This window comes from Cicer arietinum, chromosome 6 (assembly GCF_000331145.2).
Source record: "Cicer arietinum cultivar CDC Frontier isolate Library 1 chromosome 6, Cicar.CDCFrontier_v2.0, whole genome shotgun sequence".
Lineage (NCBI taxonomy): Eukaryota > Viridiplantae > Streptophyta > Magnoliopsida > Fabales > Fabaceae > Cicer > Cicer arietinum.
Genome location: NC_021165.2, coordinates 32,342,738 through 32,350,357, shown reverse-complemented (window position 1 = coordinate 32,350,357; position 7,620 = coordinate 32,342,738). Strand labels below are relative to the sequence as shown.

The 7,620-nt window shown below is 38.2% G+C and overlaps 1 pseudogene; it reads left to right on the top strand.

The window, feature by feature from the left end:
- Positions 1 to 3,072: 3,072 nt before the first annotated feature.
- LOC101500078 (uncharacterized) lies at positions 3,073 to 5,336 on the top strand (annotated as a pseudogene).
- Positions 5,337 to 7,620: the final 2,284 nt, after the last annotated feature.

Genomic DNA, 7,620 nt, shown 5'->3' with positions numbered 1-7,620 from the left:
ATTTCATAGGGTGTTTTGTTAATAATTTTTCTTATTGATGCACGGTTTAAGATGTAACATGAGGTATTGATAGCTTCAGTCCAAAAATATTTTTCAACATTAGATTCTTCCAAGACTGTTCTTGCCATTTCTTGTAATGTTCTATTTTTTCGCTCAACAACTCCATTTTGGTAAGGAGTTCTTGCACAAGATAGATTATGAGAAATGCCAAGTTCATCAAAGAATCTTTTGAAAGATGCATTTATAAATTCCCCTCCATGATCACTTATTACAGAAATGATGTTGGAATCATTTTTATTGTGTACCTTTTTACAAAAGATTTTGAAGGCATCAAATACATCATCTTTTTGTTTTAAGAAAAGAACCCAAGTGTATCGAGAAAAATTATCAACAATAACGAAACTATATTTCATTCCTACTAAACTTGTTGTTTTAATGGGGCCAAAAAGATCTATGTGAAGCAGTTCAAGAATTTTGTTTGTGGATATGAAATATTTTGAGTGAAAACTACTTTTTACTTGCTTTTCTTTTGCACATGCTTCACATACTTTATCTTTATCAAAATTTAATTTAGGCAAGCATCTAACAAGATCTAATTTTGAAATTGTTTTCATGCTTATATGACCTGTTCGCTTATGCCAAATTCACTTGTCTTTATCGATGGACAAAAACCAGGATTCATCAAGTAATTATGTTATTATTTCTTTCCTCTTCAGCGGCCAAAGCATTAAGCAGTTGTTTTCGGTTCGTTTTGAGTTGAGTTCCTTTCTACAAGGACGCCCGGAGCTCTTTCTTCCTTAGAGCTACTTCTCTCAGTGCATTCGATGGAGCCAGAGGAAGAACTCCTACGCAAACAGAAAAGACTGGAGTGGAGTTGACAACAGTTTTTCTTCCTCAAAGCCAGCCTCAAGGCACAAAGTTGAGGGCGAAAAGCCTTTTTGAATAAAGAAAGAGGGACTTCGATTGTCATCTAGTTATTTTTCATATAAAGATTTTTGGCCTCAGGTCGAATTTCCTAGGAACGGAAGGAGTGGCATATACAAAGATGCCGGCGGGAATGGATTCTTGAGCCCCTTATTTACCTGGCGCCAACCTAATAAAAGATTGAAGCTTAGGTCACCTCCTACGGGGCATTACGAGATAAAAAGATCCTAGGCCGTGGGTCAAGACTAGAGAGCTACAGGTACACCTAGGGCAATAGAGCACTCACAGGCGGGGTCGGGGCAAGGGTAGCACGTCACGGAAGTTCTCAGCTTAATCTTACCAGCGCTATATCTTGGGTGCGCGATATGGTGGGACTGTCTAGCACAGAGACCCCCAAGCATCCCTGAGTTACAGCAGCTGGCGGAGGCAACGCAAATCGGGGAACCGGCAAGTTCTTCCGCAGAAGTCAGGCAGCTAGTAGACCACCTCAGTGAGCAAGCCAGGGAGGTGGCCAGTGAAGCTTCAATGGAAAGAACACCCAGAGCTCTTGCAATGTGGATGGATGGGCTAACGCTAGCATTCGCTATCTCCATAGCGCTTGCTCAAAAGGTCCAGGGTTATACTGGTTATTAATACGAGCCTGAAATTTCTGGGAAGAGGTATACTACGCAAGAAGAGCTCCTCCCCCCTAGATCTTTGCTTAGGAAAAAAAAAAGTCGAGTAGTCGTAATTCGAAAAAAAATGAAGGTGGGGCTGGGCAGTAGCACCGAGATCTCATAGAGGAGGCATTTTTATCGCGGGCTCCCTTTTAGATGTGGATTTAGGTGGTTTTTTTTATGCAAGACGAGTGAAATGGGAAAAGAAAGGTGGAGGTTGACCTGCTTTGTGACAGATGTGGAATGGAGCCTGAATCTACCATTCATGTTTTAAAGGGCTGCCCCTGGGCATCTGGCATTTGGCTACTCTGCCCATTAGCCCTTCATACTCAACAGATGCAGGCTCTCTCTCAGATTGGGTGAAGGAGATGGGGAAGTGTCTTGATGAAGAGCAGCTGGAACTTATGCTAGTAGTTGCATGGGCGGGCTTTATGTACCCACCCCAAAAAAAAAAATTATAGGTAAAATGACTAAACTGCCCTACTTAAAACTAAATAATTACAAAAATACCTAAACCTGATTCTGTTTTCTCTTTCTTCCCCTATCTCTTGCATTCAGCCTCCCTCTCTCCCTCTTCTTCCCCTCTCTCTTGCATTCAGCCTCCCTCTCTCCCTCTTCCATAATCAGATTGACGACGGCTGCCTCTGCCAAACAAACTAATTGCTCCTCTTCTATGTCAGACTAACGAACCGCGCGACCGCCTCCCACAAACGAATCACGAATCGCTCCTCTACTCGCTGCGGCCGCCTCTGCCTCCGTGGCCGTTCGTCGCTCTCGCCTCTCTGTTCGCCGCAACTCTCCAGATCGCGTTGCTACTTTGTTCAAAAGTTTCGAATTTCTATTTTGTTATTGCTGATTTTTGTTAGGTAGTGCTGATTTTTGTTAGATTTGATTTATGTAAGCATGAAATTTAAAGCTTATATTGTTAGTGTTGAGTTTGAAGCTTTGATTTGGACTTTGGAATTTTAATTTGAAGTTTCAATTAGACGTTAGTGCTGATTTTTCATTAGAGTTTTTGTGTTGCACGTAAGGTGTTTGATTTTATATCAATATAAAGTGTTTGAGTTTTTTGTGGCACATAAAGTGTTTGATTTTATATCTATATAAAGTGTTTGAGTTTTTTTTGTTGCATATAAGATGTTTGAGTTTTGTTGCATTTTTGTTTGAGTTTTTGTGTTGCACATAAGGTGTTTGATTTTATATCAATATAAAGTGTTTTAGATTTTTGTCGCACATAAGGTGTTTGATTTTATGTCTATATAAAGTGTTTGAGTATTTTTGTTGCATATAAGATGTTTGAGTTTTGTTGCATTTTTGTTTGAGTTTTTGTGTTGCACATAAGGTGTTTGATTTTATGTCTATATAAAGTGTTTGAGTTTTTTTGTTGCATATAAGATGTTTGAGTTTTGTTGCATTTTTGTTTGAGTTTTTTTGTCCATATAAAGTGTTTTAGTTTTTTTGTTGCATATAATTGATTGATTTAGATAAGTTTATGAGAATGAAGAAGAGTAAAAGAATTGATTCTTTTTTCAAGAGGAAATTTTGTGAGGGTGAAAAAGATAAAGAAATTATAACTTCTACATCTGAAACTATCTCTGAGAATCCAAGAATTGAAGAAAATAATATTCGTCTTTCCAAGGTTCCTAGAGTTTTCGAAGATGACTTTGAGAAATGTTTAGAACGTGATCCCGGAAAGCGCCCTCAAATTTGGCAATATCCACCAAATAAATTGGATGCAATACGAAGAGCGTATCTAAAATTTGGTCCTTATCAAATAAATTTAAAAGAATATCCTTTATCTGGCAATGAGGTTCATCCAAGACGGTTTCAATATGCTTGGTTTAACATATTTTCTTCATGGCTAGAATATTCACCTTCTAAAGATGCTGCATATTGTTTACCATGCTATCTATTTAGCACAAGACCAACTGGACGTCCTGGATCAGATGTCTTCATTGGTACATCAATTGACACTGTTCGTTGGTTAACACTTCAAGCTTGTGCTTTTAGGGGACATGATGAAACTAGCGGGTCAAGAAATCAAGGCAATTTTCTTCAATTGATAAAACTCTTGGCAACTTACAATGATGAAGTTGCGAAAGTTGTGTTGGAAAATGCTCCATATAATTCTAAATATACTTCACATCAAATTCAAAAAGAGCTTTTGCATATTCTTTCTAGTAGGGTGAGAAAACATATATGTGAAGAAATTGGTGATTCCAAATTTTGCATCGTTGTAGATGAAGCTCGTGATGAATCAAAAAGGGAACAAATGTCTCTTGTGTTAAGATTTGTTGACAAAGTTGGTTTAATACAAGAGCGATTTTTTTTTGTGGCACATGTTAAAGACACTACAGCTTTAACTCTGAAAGAAAAAGTATGTGATATACTTTCTCGACATAATCTTGATGTTTCTAACATGCGTGGTCAAGGGTATGATGGTGCTAGTAATATGAGAGGAGAATGGAACGGTTTACAAGCACTGTTTATGAAAGATTGTCCTTACGCATACTATGTCCATTGTTTTGCTCATCGATTGCAACTTGCTTTGGTTAGTGCATCAAGAGAAATTGTTCCAATTCATAAATTTTTTGAGAAGCTCACTTTTGTTGTTAATGTTGTTTGTTCTTCTACTAAGCGTCATGATGAGTTACAAGCTGCTCAATTAGAGGAAATTGCACATTTGCTAGAAATTGATGAGATTGTAACTGGTAAAGGTATAAATCAAATTGGTACTTTGAAACGAGTTGGGGATACTCGTTGGGGATCACATTTCTCTTCAATTTGTAACTTGATAAATATGTATAAGGCAACTTGTATTGTTTTAAAAAAATTACAAATGAAAGAGCAAGTTATTCTACACGTGGGGATGCTGATAGTGCTTATAATTATTTGAAGGCGTTTGATTTTATATTTATCTTGCATTTGATGAAAAAAATTATGGGGATAACTGATATACTTTGTCAAGCCTTACAACAACAATCTCAGGATATAGTTAATGCCATGTGTTAGGTTGGAACAACAAAGTATCTTATTCAAGTATTGAGAGAAGATGGTTGGGATGCATTATTTACTGAAGTGAAGAACTTTTGTGAAAAACATGATATTGAAATTTCTGATCTTAACGATGTTCATTCAACAACAAGATTTTGACGATCTCGTCTTCAACAAGGTCAGGTTACAATAGAGCATTATTTTAGAGTTGAAATATTTTTTACTGCCATTGATCAACAATTACAAGAGTTGAATAACAGATTTAGTGAGCAAGCAATGGATTTGTTAACTCTAAGTTGTGCTTTGACTCCTAGGGATAATTATAAAGCTTTTAACATTGAAAAAATTTGCACTCTAGTTGAAAAATATTACCATGTGGATTTCAACATGCAAGAGAAGATTAATTTGAAATTTCAACTCCAACATTTCTTAATTGATGCTCGTCAAGATTTAAATTTGAAGAATTTATCAACTATCCAAGAATTGTGCTCATGTTTGATTGCAACTGAAAAGACGCAAAATTTCTACTTGATTGATAGACTACTTCGTCTTATCATGACTCTTCCGGTTTCTACTGCCACAACTGAAAGATCTTTTTCAGCAATGAAAATTATTAAATCAAGGTTAAGAAACAAGATGGAAGATGACTTTTTGGCAGATACCATGACGATTTATATTGAAAGGGAAATTGCTGCAAGTATCACTTCTGAGTCTATTATTGATGATTTCAAGTTAATTAAAGAGCGTAGAGCATTACTTTAAATTATTCTTAAATCATATAGTTAAATTATTTGATATTTCACTTTGTGTTTATTACAATTTAATTTTTTGCTATATAATATTATTTATATATTTAATTTTTATGTCGGCCACCCCAACATTTTCGGTCAAGCTCCGCCACTGACCATTCATGTTTTAAAGGGCTGCCCCTGGGCATCTAGCATTTGGCTACTCTGCCCATTAGCCCTTCATACTCAACAAATGCAGGCTCTCTCTCAGATTGAGTGAAGGAGATGGGGAAGTGTCTTGATGAAGAGCAGCTGGAACTTATGCTAGTAGTTGCATGGGCGGGCTTTATGTAGTGATAGAAATTTGCTGCTGTTCCAGGACATACAGAACTATCCTGTGGATGTGGTGAACAAAGCAATCAGCTTCTTCGAATAGTATAAGAAGGAGAAGCTACAAATTGTGCAAACACCTATTGGCAGGCCCCCCCCCCCCGTGTTTTTTATTTTTTTTATATTGCTGCTATTTTTAACCAGCAAGGGATTGGCTGCTTGCTTCATCCCGCCCTTCCTTCCCTCACCTGTCCCACGCGCTCTTTGATGCCGAAAATCCTATGTTCTGAGTGACCATGAACACACTACTTGAGACCCTTCTTTCTTGTGAATGGGTACGAAAGAAAGCTATTCTTCGCATCACTCCTTCCTTGGATTAGTAAACTACTATCGATAATTCGTGGAGGGTTCTTCAAGGGCCCTGACCGATAGGAATCAAGGATGAGTCTCTACATCTATCTTATATCTGTTCATTTAGGATTAAAAAGGCTTTAGGAAGACAATGAGATCTCAGACTTTCCTGAAAGCTTAGTAAGGGAGTCCTAAGTCGAATAGCCTTATTCAATTCAATGATTTTTGAGTGAATACCCGAAAGAATGGACAACCCACGGGGTCACTCTGTCCTTAAAGACTCATGTTATCGTTCACGCTTCCCGGCCAGGGATTCAATACCTAAAAGGCAGCTACATGTCTACTATTTATTCATACTTTAGAAATGAAGGACTCTCTCTATCCTGAGTTACTCAACCAGACCCGGACCTTACTCATACTTACTTCCCGGTACTCAAATCCGCTATTTCCGGCCAGGGATTTAATACCTAAAAGGCAGCTACATGTCTACTATTTATTCATACTTTAGAAATGAAGGACTCTCTCTATCCTGAGTTACTCAACCAGACCCGGACCTTACTCATACTTACTTCCCGATACTCAAATTCGCTATTTCTCAACCGGACTCGAAGACAGTGGTCTAACCATTTCAAAGTGCTAATACTCGAGGAATGGCAGAAGATTGCAAAGACTCGAGAACATAAAGGGCATTGACATCGGGGATAGAAAGCAAGCAAGAAAGGAAAGCTAGAGAGAGATAGCCCTTTTAGATTCTAAAGTATATATAACCATTCTAAAGGCTTATAATCAAACGGACTCTCAAACCATAAGGCATGGGGTTCGCTTGAAAGTAAAATTAATGAGCTTGTTAATGGTACCTGGGCACCTCTTGCTAGCTGTTCTACCGCCATCTTTGATGGCCTGTAGCTTGATTTCGAACAGAGAAATTGCTTCTTTCTATTAAAGGATAGACGAGCACACGTACGCGAAAGAAAGCCAAGGAAAGAGCGGCAAAAGCGGCATGGGGTTCGCTTGAAAGTAAAATTAATGAGCTTGTTAATGGTACCTGGGCACCTCTTGCTAGCTGTTCTACCGCCATCTTTGATGGCCTGTAGCTTGATTTCGAACAGAGAAATTGCTTCTTTCTATTAAAGGATAGACGAGCACACGTACGCGAAAGAAAGCCAAGGAAAGAGCGGCAAAAGCTTTTTCTCTTTTATTTAAAGAAGTAGATGCCATGAGGATGCCCAATGGAGAAAAAGATGTCAGCTGGGGGATTCAAGCTCTATACCTTACCTCTCCCAAAGAAAGGGCAAAGAAAAGGCCTATAATCAACGCAAAGGGGAGCTCTAAGGATAGGATACAGGCAGGGATAGAAAGATCAGAAAGAAAGGCAAAGGCCAAGGTTCATTAGCTCCATAGTTGCTAACAGGTAGGGGCTGTTACTGGTCCGCAGATGAACTGAATCTCTCAAGTTGTTGGGCAGGAATGGGAACCTAGCAGATGCACTCATAGCTGATGCTAATGATTTATAACATTGAAAAAAATATAGTATAGAAAACGACTCCAAAAAAGTAAAATGCAAGAGAGGTTGGTAACTAGGTTTTCCGGTCCTGACAAAGGATGGAAACCGGCTTTCCTTAATCCCGATAAGGGTG